Raw genomic sequence first — 17,801 nt, 5'->3', positions numbered from 1 at the left:
TGGACATTCACTCAAAACTGAGCATGTGCAGTAGCTGCCAACACTGCTCTGCACAATCAACAGCTGCATTGGGAATATGGATAGAAGGGGAGATAGATAAAATCAGGATCAACAATTTTTTTTACAGAATACAAAAACAAATCCCATCGTGAGTGAGTATGAACAGCGTGTAAAAAAGCATTTATTGATAGTTTTTAATGATGTGGATTTAGCGACACTTTAAATGTACATATGCAGCCATATTTGTTAATTGCATATGCAGGCTTTGTGGTACTCTATGAGCCCCTAAGTTTAACGAATGAATGCACCACTAACTGTGCTGAAAGGTTCTTTTATCTCCTAATCTAAAATCTTTCCTATTTAATACAATAACAATAATATGAAAAGGCAAACATTGAAAAATTGTCCCATCAAAATTAATTTAAAATAAACACAACAATAAATACTCAAGATACACTATACTTTTGCTTTAAATGAAGTGGTGGTGTTTCTTCACACTTTGTTAAAGGGACATAGAAAGTGGTGGTTTGGTTTCATGCTTTATTGGTAAAGAGCCTATAGGAAGCAACACAGACACTCTGAAAATGCCTGAATCTTTTCAAAAGTGACCCAACAACACCAACCAGACAAATGAACCCAGGCCCTGAAGAAGCGGGACCCTAATCCACCATAACATTTATTAGATATATTATTTTAACCATTTACCAAAAAAGTCTGAAACCAAACTATATCTTTCCATGTCTTTTCACTTGAGGCACCTAGAAACCTACACAGAAGAGATTCACCTGAAGACCCAGCATCATAAAGAGTACCTTCAGGAGTTGAGCAACCCAGGAAGAAAATGTAGTCTCACCGAATAGAAGCATCAAAGATCTAAGCAAGATCTCTAAGACTTGATCGTAACCAAGATCAGAAAACCATCTAACAATGATAGAAGCACCTACATTTAAAAGGGACATGGACAGCAATATCTACTGTATATCCTTTTAATAGTGCACTCTCCACCCATTTTTTTGATCCTCCAAAGACAATCGCGTCCAGCACCACAGACTTTTTACATAACAATTGGATATGTTTCTGCAACTACTGTATGTGTATGACGTGTATAGGGAATGAGGGTTATTTATTGCTTTTTTTTTCTATATAAACCACTAAAAATCCCTGCCCAATCAATCATTGTCATCACTGAAAGTTGAGATCTATTTATACATACATAAAAGAACATGCACAAATTTGGGTCAAATGGTATCTTTGCTTGATGTATAGATTTGCAGTATTTGTGCTGCCTTAGCACATGACAGTTTATCTTTAGGTGATAGTGTGAGGAGTGCCAGACTGTGAAATACTGTGGGTCAGCAGACTGGTATTTGCTATTTCACAGTGCTGACAGCACAGGCAAGGAAAAAAAAGTCTGCATACTGCTAAACTTTCACATGCAATACTCAGCACCCAGACTATAGACAGTAGTTCCACAGAGACACAAAATCAGATTTCAGGGCCCACATAAAAATAAGAGAGGTTAGCGCTAGAAATTAAAGGAAATAAAAAAACAAGAATCATTGTGGGGAAAAAAGAAAGTAAACACATTTTATCGATAATTTTCTGCCTTCTGTGATCATTTTCTGTATCCCTATGTTAAAAAATACTGACTTTAGGTTTTCAGTAGACACACTGATTTACTAAAAATGGAAAGTGCAAAATCTGGTGCAGCTGTGCATCGTAGCCAATCAGCTTCTAACTTCAATTTGTTCATTTAAGCTTTCACAAAAAAAATCTGGAAGCTGATTGGTTTCTATGCAGAGCTGCACCAGATTCTGCACTCTCTAGCTTTAGTAAATTAACCCCACTATGTTGTTGTGTGATGCAGACCAATTGTGTAATCTACAACTCCTAGTAGTAAAATACACCCTGTTTGGTCACATTTAAAAACTTAGTGGCAGATCACTGATAGGGATAAGACGAACAGACCTTGGTTTGGTTTGTTGCAGTTAGATAAACATAACTGAAGTTCAGATAGCAAATCTGAACCTCATTGAAGTCGATTGGATCTTAAAATCAGTAATGGCCTTTTTCTAGGCTAATAGGCAAGGCATGCCAAACAAAGGGAATGGGGTGCTGGGCAGTAGCCTGACATGTATCAATGAAAACATATTTTACATTTTTCGTTTCTTCGGTGAGAGTGTCTTTCAGGCAGCTTAATAGGCAACATTGAAAATACAAAAATTCTTCAAATTACATGCTTAAGAGATGCCTTAAAGCTGTATGTGGTTTCACAGAACATTATGATTCTCAGGGACAGCACCAACTACAACATATTGTGGCATCACATAAATAGCATATGTATTGCATACACTGGCACTGATGTCGGACGAGAAGGCTCAGCTTGCAGTCTCCACTCTAATTAATCCCAAAGGTGTTCTATCGCATTTAGGTCAGGCCAGTCAACTTCCTCCACCCCAAACTCACTCATCCATGTCTTTATGCACCTTACTTTGTACACTGGTGTGTAATCATGTTGGAACAGGAAGGGGCCATCCCCAAACTGTTCCCACAAAGTTGAGAGCATGAAATTGTCCAAAATGTCTTGTTATGCTGATGCCTTAAGAGTTCCCTTCACTGGAACTAAGGGGCCAAGCCCAACCCCTGAAGGACAAATCCATACCATAATCTCCTCTCCACCAAACTTTACACTTGGCAAAATTCGATCAGGCAAGTACCGTTCTCCTGGCAACCGCCCAACCCAAACACGTCCATCGGATTGCCAGACAGAGAAACATGATTTGTAACTCCAGAGAACATGTCTCCACTGCTCCCACTGCATCTGACGCTTTGCATTGCAGTTGGTGATGTAAGGCTTGGATGCAGCTGCTTGGCCATGGAAACCCATTCCATGAAGCTCTGTACGCACTGTTGTGCTAATCTGTAGACCACACAAAGTTTGGAAGTGTTTAGCTATTGACTCTGCAGACAGTTGGTGACTTCTGCACACTGTGCGCTTCAGCATGTGCTGACCCCGCTCTGTCATTTTATGTGGCTACGAGTTGCTGTTGTTCCCAGTTGCTTCCACTTTGTTATAGTACCACTAACAGTTGACCGTGGAATATTAATAGCAAGCAAATTTCATGGATGGACTTATTGCTCAGGTGGCAATCTATCACGGTACCACGCTTGAATTTACTGAGCTCCTGAGAGCAACCCATTCTTTCAGAAATGTTTCTAGAAGCAGTCTGCATGCCTAGGTGCTTGATTTTATATACCTGTGGCCATGGAAGTGATTGGAACACTTGTATCCAATGATTTGGAGGGGTGTCCCAATACTATTGGCAAAATAGTGTATTGTTACTGGCTTACATACAGCAGTAACCCACTATGGTTGATTTAAGAAAGAAAAGGGCTTTATAGGGTAGTTATTTCAAGGACAGTTGTTTGGTATAGCAGTGATGGACCAAATTTGAGCACTGGAAGTAACAGGGACAATATAGCTAAAATCTTTTGCAAAATATATACCTTGAAAAAAAGCTAATGCTTTCTAATTATACATACAAATGACCAACTAATGACAAAATAAGCAAAGCTTCATTCAGTACCACACTATATTGTGTATAAAGCTTAACAGAATGTGAAGCCAAAGTGTACCAAAACACCTCAAATCCACAAACCCATACTCCAGGCAGTTGATGAGGCAACAAAATGAAAAAAATATGTTTTAGAGGCAACAACCAAACATATGGAACAGTGTCTGGAGAGTATTTAAGCAGTTTAACTGAAGCTTGGGATAAAAAAAAATGAGAGATAAGTAAATTTTTTTTCCAAGTAATAATAGAGTATGTTATTTCAAAGACAGCAGCCATAAATATTTTAAAGGCTAGCTAAACAATATGCAAGCATTTGTGCTTGGCCACTGTGTTAGTGGAAGAGATAAGGCATATGTTGTCCAATAAAAAAATCAATTTTTTTTGTCACAGTCAGTAACCAGAAATATTTCACAGACACACTGCACACCAGGTAATTGTTTTTGTTTTTTTTTAGGTGTTGTATGGTGTTGTATGTAATTAGGTTAAAATTACAATTTTGAGAGCCACAGCAAGAAATTTAAACTGATTTTTGGAAGTATGTACTGCTTTTTTAGATAAGATAGCATATCAGAGGGAGAGAGCATGCATATTTCATCTTTCTTAGAGAACAAGTACATTTCATCTGCAAATAAATAAATGACCTTATTTTTTTAGTAGACTGAAGAAAAATGTTACAGACTTGTATCACAGAGCTTAAACCTGTATGGATAGATTACAATTTTTGAGCAACTGAGCAGATATAGTGCATCTAGACATAAAAAAAATAGTTTAGTCTTTAACCACTTGACAACTGGGCTATAGCTGAATGATGGCTACAGCACGGTTGTCCAGTTCTGGGAGGGCGTCATATAACATCCTCCCAGAACGCGCCCCCAGCGGCGCTGTCTGTGATTGCTGTGTCCTATGGACACAGCTGATCACATGACACAGTAAAAGGCCAATCACAGCGGCCTTTTACCATGTGATCAGCTGGGTCCAATGACACAGCTGATCACAAAGTAAATACAGTTTCCGGTTATCGGCAGCACTTTCCTTACATTGTCACAGCATGAGGAAAATACTGCTGATAACTGGCAAGTCTCACAGAGGACATCTGCACTGATTATCAGTGCAGCCCCAAAAGTGCCCTTCAGCAGTGCCCAGCAGTGCCACCCATCAGTGCCTAGCAGTGCCACTCAGCAGTTCCACCCAGCAGTGCCGCCCATCAGTGCTGCAGTCAGTGCCGCCTATCAGTGCCCATCATTGCCGCCTATCAGTGCTCATCATTGCCACCTATCAGTGTCCATCAGTGCTGCATATCAGTGCAGCATCATCAGTGCCTTCTCATCAATTACCACCAGTGCCGCCTCATCAGTGCAGCCCATCAGTGCTGCCTATCAGTGCAGCCTCATCAACGCACATCTGTGAAGGAGAAAATGTATCTGTTTGCAAAATTTTATAATAGAAACAAAGTAAAACTTTTTTTATTCAAATTTTTTGCTGTTTTTTTGTTTATAGTGCAAAAACTAAAAAAACCCAGTGGCAATTAAATACCACCAAAAGAAAGCTAAAAATTTCATATGAGTACAGTGTTGCATGACTGCGCATTTGTAATTCAAAGTGCAACAGTGCTGAAAGCTGAAAGCTGAAAATTGGCCTGGGCAGGAAGGGGGTGAAAATGCCTGTTAGGCAAGTGGTTAATTTGTTTTGATTCTTAGACTGAGAAGGGAAAGCGTTACAGTTTATCTCCACAGCTATCAAGCCTTTTTGGAAGCCCACAATTTCTTAGGGATTGAGCAGGCATATTGCACTTGGAATTAAAAAATGTATATACATTTGTTTCAAATTTAAAAGAAAAAAAAATCTAAAATATGCAGTACACCTTTGAAGCCTATTTTGGAAAGGCCACAATTTCTGAGGGAAAGAGCAAGCAGATTGCAGCTAGAAATAAGCACTTAAACATTTTTTCTCCCAAGAATGAGTTAAGGTAGTAAATGTTTATTAGCACCACAGACTTCCATGGGTCAGCCATACAACAAGCAGATCTTAAAAGAAAGGGGGGGATTATTTAATCCAAGACAAAACACAGAAGCACTATAAAGAACTGCAGCACAGCTTGCATACCCTTATGGACAGAGCAATGATAGTGTTGAGGTAGTGATAAGCCAGTTACATCAGGAAAATGTAAAACTAAAAAATGTAATTGATTTTAAGGAAAGGGAGAGAGCAGGCAGAATTAATCACAAAATATAAAATCAGACAGAATCCTCACAAATACATAATAAAAATGTACAGATTTGCTCCAGACAATATAATATTTATTCAGGGAAGAATAATTTCGAGGAATAGATTAGGCCTGTTTCAGCCATAAATATTGCTTGAAACTGCATTGTTTCAGGCACAGGTTTAAAAAATTGCACATATTTGCAGGACAGAAATCATCCTTTTTATTAAGCACATTTGGCGGCAGTGAGCCAGCTTCTTTTAGCCAGAACATAAATAACAAAAATATTTTCTAGAAAGATACTGAATGAAAATCATATTGATTAGCCTAAAAGAACCTCATCTATTTATAAAAATATAAAGAAATATCAATAACAAAAATATTTTCTAGAAAGATACTGAATGAAAATCATATTGATTGGCCTAAAAGAACCTCATCCATTTATAAAAATATATAGAAATATCAATAACAAAAATATTTTCTAGAAAGATACTGAATGAAAATCATATTGATTGGCCTAAAAGAACCTCATCCATTTTAATAAGAGACAATCTTGGAGACAGAAAGAAGTCCTATTTCACCATAAAATAATATTAAAGTGACAGCACATGTAAGTTGTATGGATTTGCTTAACAAAATCTTATCCTTTTCCAGGGGAGACAATTTGCGAGGCACAGTGTTGGCATATTTCAGCCATAAATACAACATTTTGCAAAAGCATTTTATAAAGTACATTTCTTTACTTTCTGAACTGAATCACTTTTTCTAGGATTTGATGGGGTTTTGGAGGCAGAGAGTAGACATATTTCTGCAAGAAATATTAAGAGAAACTGTATTTTTTCAGAAAAAACTATATAAACATTGTAATAATTTGAAGCACAGACTCTCATCCTGTTTATTAAAACCCTCCCTTTGAGAATAGCTATTCAGTTCCTACATACCCATCTCACTATTTTTGGGGTTATTGTGTGGAAGATTCCCTTTTGCACATATGGTGGGAATTCCCTATGGCTAAAAAATTCTGCACCACTCAGTTTAAACTAATGACTCATATTCTAAAAGCATTCAAAAGGGTACTGGTTCAAACTAGCAATAAACATCAAGGTGTGATCAAAGTGTACATGGCAAACAATATAAAGTAACATCCATAAATCAAGTGGATTACAGAGGTGGTGATGGCATCAACGCTCAGTCACAGGTTACCATAGAATGTCAATATTAGAATAAGACATTTTTATCAAATCCCACAAAGCTAAGTAAAGCGTCATACACACATGACGGTGTGTTGTAACCAACGGTCCGAAATTTTGTCATATTTAGAGTCCCTGTAAATGTAGATTAGTTTCTTGTAGGGAAAAGTAATAATGATTTCTAATAGCCTGGACTGAAACGTGGGAGGGAGGGGTTGCGTCCAGTTGTGTGATATCACTTTTCTTGCAGTAAAAACACTGTCATATATTTGTCAGCATCTGAGTCGGGATAAAGCCATGGGTGTACTCTTACATGCCTACAACTTTCCTTTTGGGTAATCTGACATCGTAACTCAGGGATGATCTATTGTGCATATTCTCCAGAATAGACTAGATGGCCTACCTAGAACATCCACCTTCCCTGACCTTTCTCTCTCTCTCTGTTTTGTTCTGCTCCACTCTTCCCTCTGGTTTTCTTTTTTTATTGTTTGTTCACTTTTTGTCTTAGTTACCCAATCATTCCCCACCTCATTCCCTATATCAGGATCCCTAATTTGAAAATTTTAACTTGTACACTTTCCTGTACTTACCAAGGTTTGACAGGTTTGACTCATAAATGGTTAGGCACTTGGCGGCCACCCATTCCTTAACAATCCATCACAGTACTGACAGATACCAGTACATACCGCATGCTTGGACCACTACTTAATTACCGCATGCATTTAATTATTTGATTCCTTTTGTGAATTGACTTTAAGGTCTTTTTATGTGGTATTTACCGTGTGATTTTGCTATTTTTGGTAAATTCTAGCAATAGTGAATTGACATTTTTTGTATTGCATGCGATATGTGGTCATGTGACTGACTTAACTCATGCGATAAGCTTTAGTGAATTGTGCCCCATATGGTTATATTTCTCCATTGTATGTTACTTACTATTCAAACATGAATAAAATCTTTGAACGAAAACAATGATATTTCCAGGGCTCTTGAATTTGATTTCAGCAAAACTTACAGCAGAGTGGTCACTGAGATGGAAGTATTACACTCCAGTAAAAGAGATTTAACAGTTAGATCCGGGAACCTGCTGAATCCAGAATTAGGTGCTTTACATCAGAACTCCAGTTCAGTATGCTGAAAGGATACAAGCTGGTAATAGGGAAATACTGTAAGTCAATTTGGCTGCCATTTTTCAGCATTGTCAGTTGGAGGATTAGGTAATTATCATCTGGTTACTTTAGTTAAATATACAGTACATAAGGAAAGACATGAAAACACAAAACATTCCGGTATTTTTAGCTAGAGACTCAGATGCATCTTGTTTTGTTATAAACTAAAATCTTTTCTTTAAGTCTAAAGCATAAAAGGGTTTATAGAAGTTGTCTGCCTCCCATGTTCCCACTAATCACTCTCCTGAACTGTCCCTTCCTCTGATTATACATTAGTTTTCTGCATTAGCAGAGGGTGCTTGAGCACCAGCAATATTACCTCCAGCCCCTCTCTAGCACTTCTACCAGAAGTGGCCACTGCTAACAGAAATTTCACTTTTAGACCAGTGCATTCTCCTGACAGCAACACAGTGTTGTATATTATATACTTCAATCTAAAAACTCTTTATAAAGTTACATAGTTCTGACTGTCATACTCTGCACATTGTGCTGTATGTTACAAACCCCAGACTGTCACACTGTGTACACTGTGCTGTATGCTACATACCTATGGCTGCTACATTTTGTACACTGAGCTATATGTTACATACTCTTGACCTCTGCACTGGTCACTGGGCTGTTCTGTACATACCTGTGACCACTTCATTATGTACTATGGACTGTGTGTTACATACTCCTAGCCCCAGCACTTTGTATATTACTCATGACTGCTGCACTTTGTAGGTTACACACACACACCTGAAATCTGCTTTCTGTATGGTACATACTCCTGACCTCTGCATATTATATTCTGGGCTGGTATGTCACATACATATGAGCCCTGCACCCTGTATGCTACATACTTACCCCAGCACGTCATGAACTGTTGACCCTGGCACTATCTTAATTATATACTCCTGACCACTACATTCTATATATTATATTGTATATTCTTGGCCACTATCATAGGTACATTACATATTCCTGGAATTCACCTTACTGAGATTTGCAGTTATTCTTTGACAATCTCACTGTCATCTGATCTTGCCAAAAGATAGTAACCTGTAAGGGAATCCATTCTAAATGTCAAAAAACTAGAAATTATACTGATATAACTTATACTGTTATAACTAAACCTCTGCCTGGGAAAGCTGTCACAATGCAGTTACTAAATATGTTTATTCATTAAATAGGCAGATAGAGACCAAATCAGTTACTCCATTCTTGAGGCCATAAATGAGATCTTTGTGTCCAACATGTATCCTGCATCTTAAAAATGGAAATCATAAGACTCACTACCAGTAATGACATTAAGCATTTGAAACATTTCATCTTATCAGTGGGAATTTTCTCCTGGATTGCATGGTATCAAATATAATCTCTACTTGCATTGCAATGCTTGCATTATTACATAAAGCACTAAGCAGTGCAATCAGATCAAAAAATGACCCTGCAAAATCAAACCGAGCAAACTAAAATGACAGGACACAGTAAAGAAACCTATGCCAACAGATAGTGTTGGCTTGTGTTTGGGATTTTTTTTGGGACACATTAATTTAAACAAAACCCTGTAAATCAACACCTCGCCCTAGCAATTAGGTATAACTAGATTAGATTATCGTTTTACTATTCATATTCTGCAGTAGATATAATATTTCATATGTCTTATGGAAACATTATTTACCAAATACCTATTGCACCATTGAATTAACTCTAGGTGAAGTTTCACCCCACTAAGTGCAGGTAGTCTGAGCTAGATACAGATCTAGTGATCTTCTTGCCAGGCTTGATACTCTGTCAAGGTCCTACCTTTCCTCAGACCTTGTGCTGCTCCGTGTGCTGGCATCCATCTTAGGTGTCTGCAAAGCATTGTGGGATCCTTTATGCTTTCAGCCCTCTGCGGTTCCTCCCTCAGGAGGTGGCGGCTTTTCACATATAAGTCTGCTGTTTGTGGCTGTCCATTGCATTCATGTCCTGTCTGTTGCACAACAGCAAGCTTCTGTTTAGCTACTCATTGCTTTCCTGGATACTGACTCGGCTTTGGCTAAGACTCCTCCTGGCTTCTGACCCCAGCTCTGGCGACCATTCTTCCTGGCTCCTGATCCCGGCTCTGGCGACGATTCTTCCTGATCCCGGCTCTGGCGACGATTTTTCCTGGCTTTTGATCCCAGCTTTGGCTACGATTTCCGCTGTTGGACTTGCATAGACTCTTGTCTTATTTTTATATTAATAAACCTACCTTTAATTGCACCTCCTTGTGTGTCTGGCTCCTCGCTCCCTGACACTACACGAATGCCATGAATCCTGACGGTGCAGGTACGCCCCCGCTCCCTATGCTGGTTGCCAGACTTGATCAGCAGGATCTCTTGTTGGCTCAGTTCGCTCAGGTGTTGCAGACGCTGCTTGCACGCACAGCGCACCTTGCTCCTGGTGCTATTAGGCCGGTTGTCACTCCTGTGGTCGCTCCCGTTGTTGCTCCGGTTGTTGCGCCTACCTCCGCAACTGCGGTGCCCAGAGGTATGACTGGTTCAGCCCCCCTTCCACAGCACTTTGGGGGTGAACCAAGTCAGTGTCGGGGTTTCCTTAACCAAGTGGGCATATATTTTGAATAGATACCCCACGCTTTTCCTACTGAGAGGTCAAAGGTGGGCTTCCTAATCCCGCTGCTCTCGGACAAGGCCTTGGCCTTGGCAAATCCCTTATGGGAGAAAAATAACCCTGTGATTCACGAGTTTGCCGGTTTTGTTGCCTCCTTCCCTACGGTATTTGATGTGCCTGCTCGCTCCGCCTCTGCTGCTAAGCTGCTCATGTCCATGCATCAGGGTTCACGAACCGTTGCCGAGTACGCCATAGAATTTCATACCCTGGCGGCAGAGGTGGGTTGGAACAATGAGGCTCTGGTGGCTGCTTTCTCTCATGGTATCTCAGATGCGTTGAAGGACGATATTGCAGCCAAAGAACTGCCTGTGGAGCTCGAAGCACTCATTTCCTTCCTAATCCTGATTGACACCAGGCTCAGAGAGAGGCCTTCACTTAAGGAGCGTCTGCAGAGGCCTCCTAACCGATTGGCGCCTACGTTTTCTGTCCAACGCGTTCCTCCCTCTCCTCCCACGCCTCCTGGGGATGGCTTGCCTGGCGGTGAGATCATGCAGCTGGGGTTTACTCACCTTTCCGAGGGGGAGCGGGCCTCTCGGCGTCGGGAGGGTCGCTGTCTGTACTGTGGTCTCGGTGGGCATTTTCGGCACTCCTGTCCGGTCCGTCTGGGAAACGCTCGCACCCGAGATCCTGTCGAGGGCGGATCTTGGGTGGAGTTTCCTCGTCCCCGGTTTCCCGCAAAGATAAACCGCTAATCACTGTTGTCCTTTCTTGGGCGGAAGGCTCGGTGACGGCCCAGGCATTGGTAGACTCTAGATTGGTAGGTGCTGGCGGGTTGTTTATGGACAGTTCGTTTGCTGCCCAGTACTCCATTCCTCTGCAGGCTCGAGTTACTCCATTAGTCCTCGAGGCGATAGATGGCAGGCCCCTGCAACCGCCGCAGGTTACCCACGAGACCCTGCCGGTGGAAGTAGCTATTGGGGCTGTTCACAGGTAATTGGCCTGTTTCCAGGTAATTTCTTCCCTGTACTACTCCGTGGTTTTGGGATATCCCTGGCTTCAGAAGCACAATCCGACCTTTGATTGGCAGTCGGCCGAGATTCTCTCGTAGTCTCCACAGTGTGGGGCCGGTTGCATCCGTGGACCTGTTAAGGTGTTGTGTGCCTCCTCGGACCCTGTGTTGCCCACTGACTATGGGGAGTACCTGGACGTGTTTGACAAGGTGCGCGTTGGTGCTCTGCCTCCTCATCATCCATACGATTGTGTCATAACCTTACAACCCGGTGCCACTCCTCCGCGTGGCAGGGTGTATCCTCTTTTGGTTGCGGAGAATCAGGCCATGGAGGAGTACGTTGCGGATGCGCTTTCCCGGGGGCACATTCACAAGTCTACTTCTCCAGCAGGAGCTGGCTTTTTCTTCGTGAAAAAGAAGGGCGGTGAATTGAGGCCTTGCATTGATTTTAGGGGTCTCAATCGAATCACGATTAAGAATGCTTACCCAATTCCGTTGATTACCGAGTTGTTCGACCGCCTCAAGGGAGCAACGGTCTTTACTAAACTCGGCCTTAGGGCTGCGTACAACCTCATACGGATCAAGGAGGGCGACGAGTGGAAGACCGCGTTCAACACCAGAACCGGCCACTATGAATCCCTGGTTATGCCCTTCGGGTTGTGTAACGCGCCCGCGGTCTTTCAGGAGTTCATGAATGATGTCTTTCGTGACTTTTTGCAGCAGTGCATGGTGGTTTACTTGGACGACATCCTGGTTTACTCTGCATCTATGGAGTCTCATATCCGGGATGTTAAACGGGTGCTGCAACGGTTACATGAGAACAAGCTTTTCTGTAAGCTCGAGAAGTGTGAATTTCACCGGTCCCAGGTTGCCTTTTTGGGCTACATCATTTCCGCTGTGGGATTTTCCATGGACCCTCAGAAGGTTTCGGCAGTTCTACAGTGGCCTCATCCCAGTGGTCTTCGGTCCATTCAGTGCTTTTTGGGATTCGCCAACTATTATCGGAAGTTTATCAGGAACTTCTTCACGCTGGCCAAGCTTCTCTCAGATCTGACCAAGACCAAGACCCACGAGTTGCCATCTTAGCTTTCAAAGCTCTGAAATCTGCTTTTGCTTCGGCTGCGATACTGTCTCATCCCAATCCTGGGTTGCCTTTTGTCCTCAAGGTTGATGCATCTGAGACGGGAGTAGGCGCCCACCTGTCTCAGCGTTGGTCGCCCGATGGACCCCTACTTCCCTGTGGGTTCTACTCCAGGAAGCTTTCCTCCGCAGAATGCAACTACCAGATTGGAGACAGGGAGTTGTTGGCCATTATTCAGGCTCTCAAGGAATGGAGGTACCTGCTCGAGGGTTCTGCGGTTCCGGTTCTCATTCTCACTGACCACAAGAACCTGACGTATCTCTCGGAAGCGAAGAGGTTGACGCCCTGTCAGGCCAGATGGGCTCTGTTCTTGTCGCATTTTAACTATGTGGTCTCCTATTTGCCTGGCTCCAAGAATGTCAGGGCTGATGCTTTGTCGCGGCAAAACTCTGAGCTGTCCAGGGAGGACTCTGAGCCGACCCCGGTCATACCTCAGGATCAGATCCTGGCTGCCATTTGTACCAGCCTGACTTCTCCCCTTGGGGAGCAGATTTTGGCGGCTCAAACTGATGCTCCCTCTGAGAGACCGGCTGGTAGATGTTTCGTGCCTGAGAGATTGCGCATCCGCTTGCTGCGTACCTACCATAATTCCAAGACCGCTGGTCATCCAGAGAGGAACCAGTTGTCCTGGGTCATTTCTCGTTTATTCTGGTGACCATCTCTCCGTTCCGACATCGCCTCATATGTAGTGGTATGTTCTGTCTGTGCCCAGAATAAATCTCCTCGGCATCTTCTATTGGGCCTTCTGCAACCCATTCCCAATGGGGAGCGTCCCTGGTCAGACTGGTGGGACCCGTGAGGAATTTTTAAGTATGGGGGTGATCAGTGCATGTTTTAGAGGGGAAGGGAAAGTGCAAGTAGAGAGGGAGAGATTGAAGATGTGGATGAAGGACCATAGGATAGAAGAAGAGAGTGACTGAAGTAGTTGTGAGAGAATGGGGTCCAGCAGACAGGTGGTAAGGTGGGCTTCTAAGAAAACTTTAGCGACCTCTTCAGCAGTAGCAAGGTCAAAAGAGGAAAGCATTGAGGGTGGTTTTGTACAGTGTATGTTAAGTGGGATAGATATCTGTGCAGTGGAGATGTCCCCACGAATTGCATCAATTTTGTTTATGGAGTGATTGGCAATCTCGTGAGCAGTGAGTGAGTTAGTGGGTGGAGGTGGTGATGAAGAAAGCAGAGAGTTAAACGTAGAGGAGAGACGGTAAGGACTGGATGACAGAGTATTAATGAAAGTGACAAAGTAGGCTTGTTTGGCAGCATGGAGGGAGGAATTGTATTTTAAGAAGGAAGATTTACATAGAGTGAATGCTTGCTGGGATTTGGTTTTATGCCACAATCGCTCCAGTTCATGGATATGTCTCTTAAGATTTCTGGTGTCATCTGTCTGCCAAGGTTGTAATAGTCAGGGCTTGATAATTTATGTAGTGAGAGGAGCAAGTGAGTCCAGCATGGTTGAGAAGGAAACGTAGATAGAAGTGGCCAGGTTAGGACAGGATAAGGGTGTGGATTTGTCATAGAGGTGGTCAGTTCCAGAGTAGAAAAAAAAAGGATTAAAGTGGCGAAGGTTTCTATGAGTAATTGCTGCTTGGAGAGATAAGGGGTTGAAGACAACGATACTGTAAAAGTGATTGAGTTATAATCAGAGAGAGGAAAGGAGGTGTTGGTGAGGTTGTCAGGAATGCAGAGATGGGAGAATACAAGGTCAGGGGTATAACCATCAGAGTGAGTGGCGACTGTGTCCATTGTATTAGGCCAAAAGATGTGGTTATGTTGAAATGCTGAGATGTACAGTGGGGCAAAAAAGTATTTAGTCAGCCACCAATTGTGCAAGTTCTCCCACTTAAAAAGATGAGAGAGGCCTGTAATTGGCATCATAGAAAGACCTCAACTATGAGAAACAAAATGAGAAAAAAAATCCAGACAATCACATTGGCTGATTTGGAAAGAATTTATTTGCAAATTATGGTGGAAAATAAGTATTTTGTCACCTACAAACAAGCAAGATTTCTGGCTCTCACAGACCTGTACCTTCTTCTTTAAGAAGCTCCTCTGTCCTGCACTCATTACCTGTATCAATGGCACCTGTTTGGACTCGTTATCAGTATAAAAGACACCTGTCCACAACCTCAAACAGTCACACTCCAAACTCCACTATGGTGAACACCAAAGAGCTGTCAAAGGACACCAGAAACAAAATTGTAGACCTGCACCAGGCTGGGAAGACTGAATCTGCAATAGGCAAGCAGCTTGGTGTGAACAAATCAACTGTGGGAGAAATAATTAGAAAATGGAAGACATACAAGACCACTGATAATCTCCCTCGATCTGGGGCTCCATGCAAGATCTCACCCCGTGGGGTCAAAATGATCACAAGAACGGTGAGCAAAAATCCCAGGACCACACGGGGGGACCTAGTGAATGACCTGCAGAGAGCTGGGACCAACGTAACAAAGGCTACCATCAGTAACACACTACGTTGCCAGGGACTCAGATCCTGCAGTGCCAGACGTGTCCCCCTTCTTAAGCCAGTACATGTCCGGGCCCGTCTGAAGTTTGCTACAGAGCATTTGGATGATCCAGAAGAGGATTGGGAGAATGTCATATGGTCAGATGAAACCAAAATAGAACTGTTTGGTAGAAACACAACTCGTCATGTTTGGAGGAGAGAGAATGCTGAGTTGCATCCAAAGAACACCATACCTAATGTGAAGCATGGGGGTGGCAACATCATGCTTTGGGGCTGTTTCTCCACAAAGGGACCAGGACAACTGATCCATGTACAGGACAGAATGAATGGGGCCACGTATCGTGAGATTTTGAGTGCAAACCTCCTTCCATCAGCAAGGGCATTGAAGATGAAATGTGGCTGGGTCTTCCAACATGACAATGATCCCAAACATACCGCCCGGGCAATGAAGGAGTGGCTTCGTAAGAAGCATTTCAAGGTCCTGGAGTGGCCTAGCCAGTCTCCAGATCTCAACCCCATAGAAAACCTTTGGAGGGAGTTGAAAGTCCGTGTTGCCCAGCGACAGCCCCAAAACATCACTGCTCTAGAGGAGATCTGCATGGAGGAATGGGCCAACATACCAGCAACAGTGTGTGCCAACCTTGTGAAGACTTACAGGAAACGTTTGACCTCTGTCATTGCCAACAAAGGATATATAACAAAGTATTGAGATGAACTTTTGATTTTGACCAAATACTTATTTTCCACCATAATTTGCAAATAAATTCTTTCCAATCAGCCAATGTGATTGTCTGATTGTCAGAGGCTTCAAGCCATGTTTCTATACTTGCCAGTAGGTTAAGGGAGTGGCAGACAAAAGGTCATGGACAGAGGTGAGCTTATTACAGACAGAATGCGCATTCCAGAGGGCGCATAAGAAGGGGTGTGGTTTTAGGGAACAGGGGGACTGAGATTAAACTGAGTGGATTGTGGCTGTTGCCAAGGGAGGGAAGGTGCCGGGTGTGGGGGTGAGATACTGCAGGACCAGGATTAGGGGAGTTATTCCCAGAGATTAGGAGAAGAATAATGAGGAAAGTACCTCCCTGTCCTTGTGTTTGGGTCAGCATGAGGGTTAAGTATTTGCAAGACGTGATGAGAACAGTAGTAGGGAGAGGGTAGAATTGAAGGTGATAAGTACAAACTTTGGATTAGAGAAGAGGGATAAATAAATGAAGATTTGAGAACAGAGAATTTTAATATGAGAAGGAAGAGAAGCGTAGATATATTAAAGGGTAGAGGGAGTAGGAATCAGACTTGTAAGAGATGCTTTCCAGTGTTGGTTTGCTTGCAGTCAGTCCAGAATGGAGCAGAGTTATTTATTGTATCTTCTTGCTGCTTTAGTTAACCTGCTGTGTTCAACTGCTTAACACTCAAGCAGAATAAAAAATGGCATGGCTGTGACTATGCCCGTCTGTGACTTCCCCCATTAGCCGATCTAAATTTATGGGGAGATGGGTCAGGGGAGGATTCATCAATTGATCAATTAGGAACTGATATGGAACACATGAATAGAGGGAAATGGTCAAAACCAGATCAGCTACAGACACAGGCCAAAGTTATAATTGAAAATAGATTATTTGATCGCAAAAGGAGGTGAGAATCAATCACCACAAATACAGACAGGTTCAAAAGGCTTAGATTGTTTACCATAAAGATTGCAGAGTGTCAGTACAATGAGACAGTTAACATGGATTCTGAGACAACAGCATTACCTTTGAAAAACAGAGAAGGCATGATTAGACAGTGACAGGGAATGTGCTCAACTGCTAGACACTTCTGCAGAAAAAACACTCACGCAGGCAGGAAAAAATGCCCTGACTGTAACTATGCCCTCTGTCTATCAGAAATATAATCTTCACTATCGGAAATATAATCTTCACCTCTCAATACCTGTGAGTGCCGCTCTCTTTTTTGGATTATATGTACTACAGACCTTGCTGCACTCCCGGGCCCAAAAAAACGGCTTTGCCAAAAGTAACGGTTTTATCGGAGGTTGCAATCCAGGCAAGTGTTAAGGATAAGACTCCTAAAAGAAGTCATCTTCTTGTTGGTGATTCAATTGTAAGAGGTGTCTTTTAAGGAAATCACGTGGAAATGTCAAAGGAAGTTACAGTAGGTGTTCACCTGGTGCTAGTGTTAGGAGAGACTTTTTAAACATTGTCAAAAAAGGTAGTAAAGAATGCAATGTTGACAGAAGAATTTCCAGAATTTTGGCCAGGATCTTCAACAGTTAGGCTGTATCATTATATTTTCAGAGGTCTTACCTGTGCATAATGGACAAGAGTAAGTACTTTGTACAGCAGAGTCCAATGTTTGGTTAAAGGATTGGTGCAAAGCTGAAAAGTTTAGTTATGTTATTCATGATGCTATCAGGTGGTCTGACATGGAGCTTTACAAAGGAGATGGTAAAACCCCACACACGGGCCCTGAG

The sequence above is a fragment of the Staurois parvus genome, unplaced genomic scaffold (genome assembly GCF_062004578.1).
Source record: "Staurois parvus isolate SC_StPar_1 unplaced genomic scaffold, SC_StPar_1.0 ptg000324l, whole genome shotgun sequence".
NCBI lineage: Eukaryota > Metazoa > Chordata > Amphibia > Anura > Ranidae > Staurois > Staurois parvus.
Note: the sequence above shows the minus strand (reverse complement) of the source record.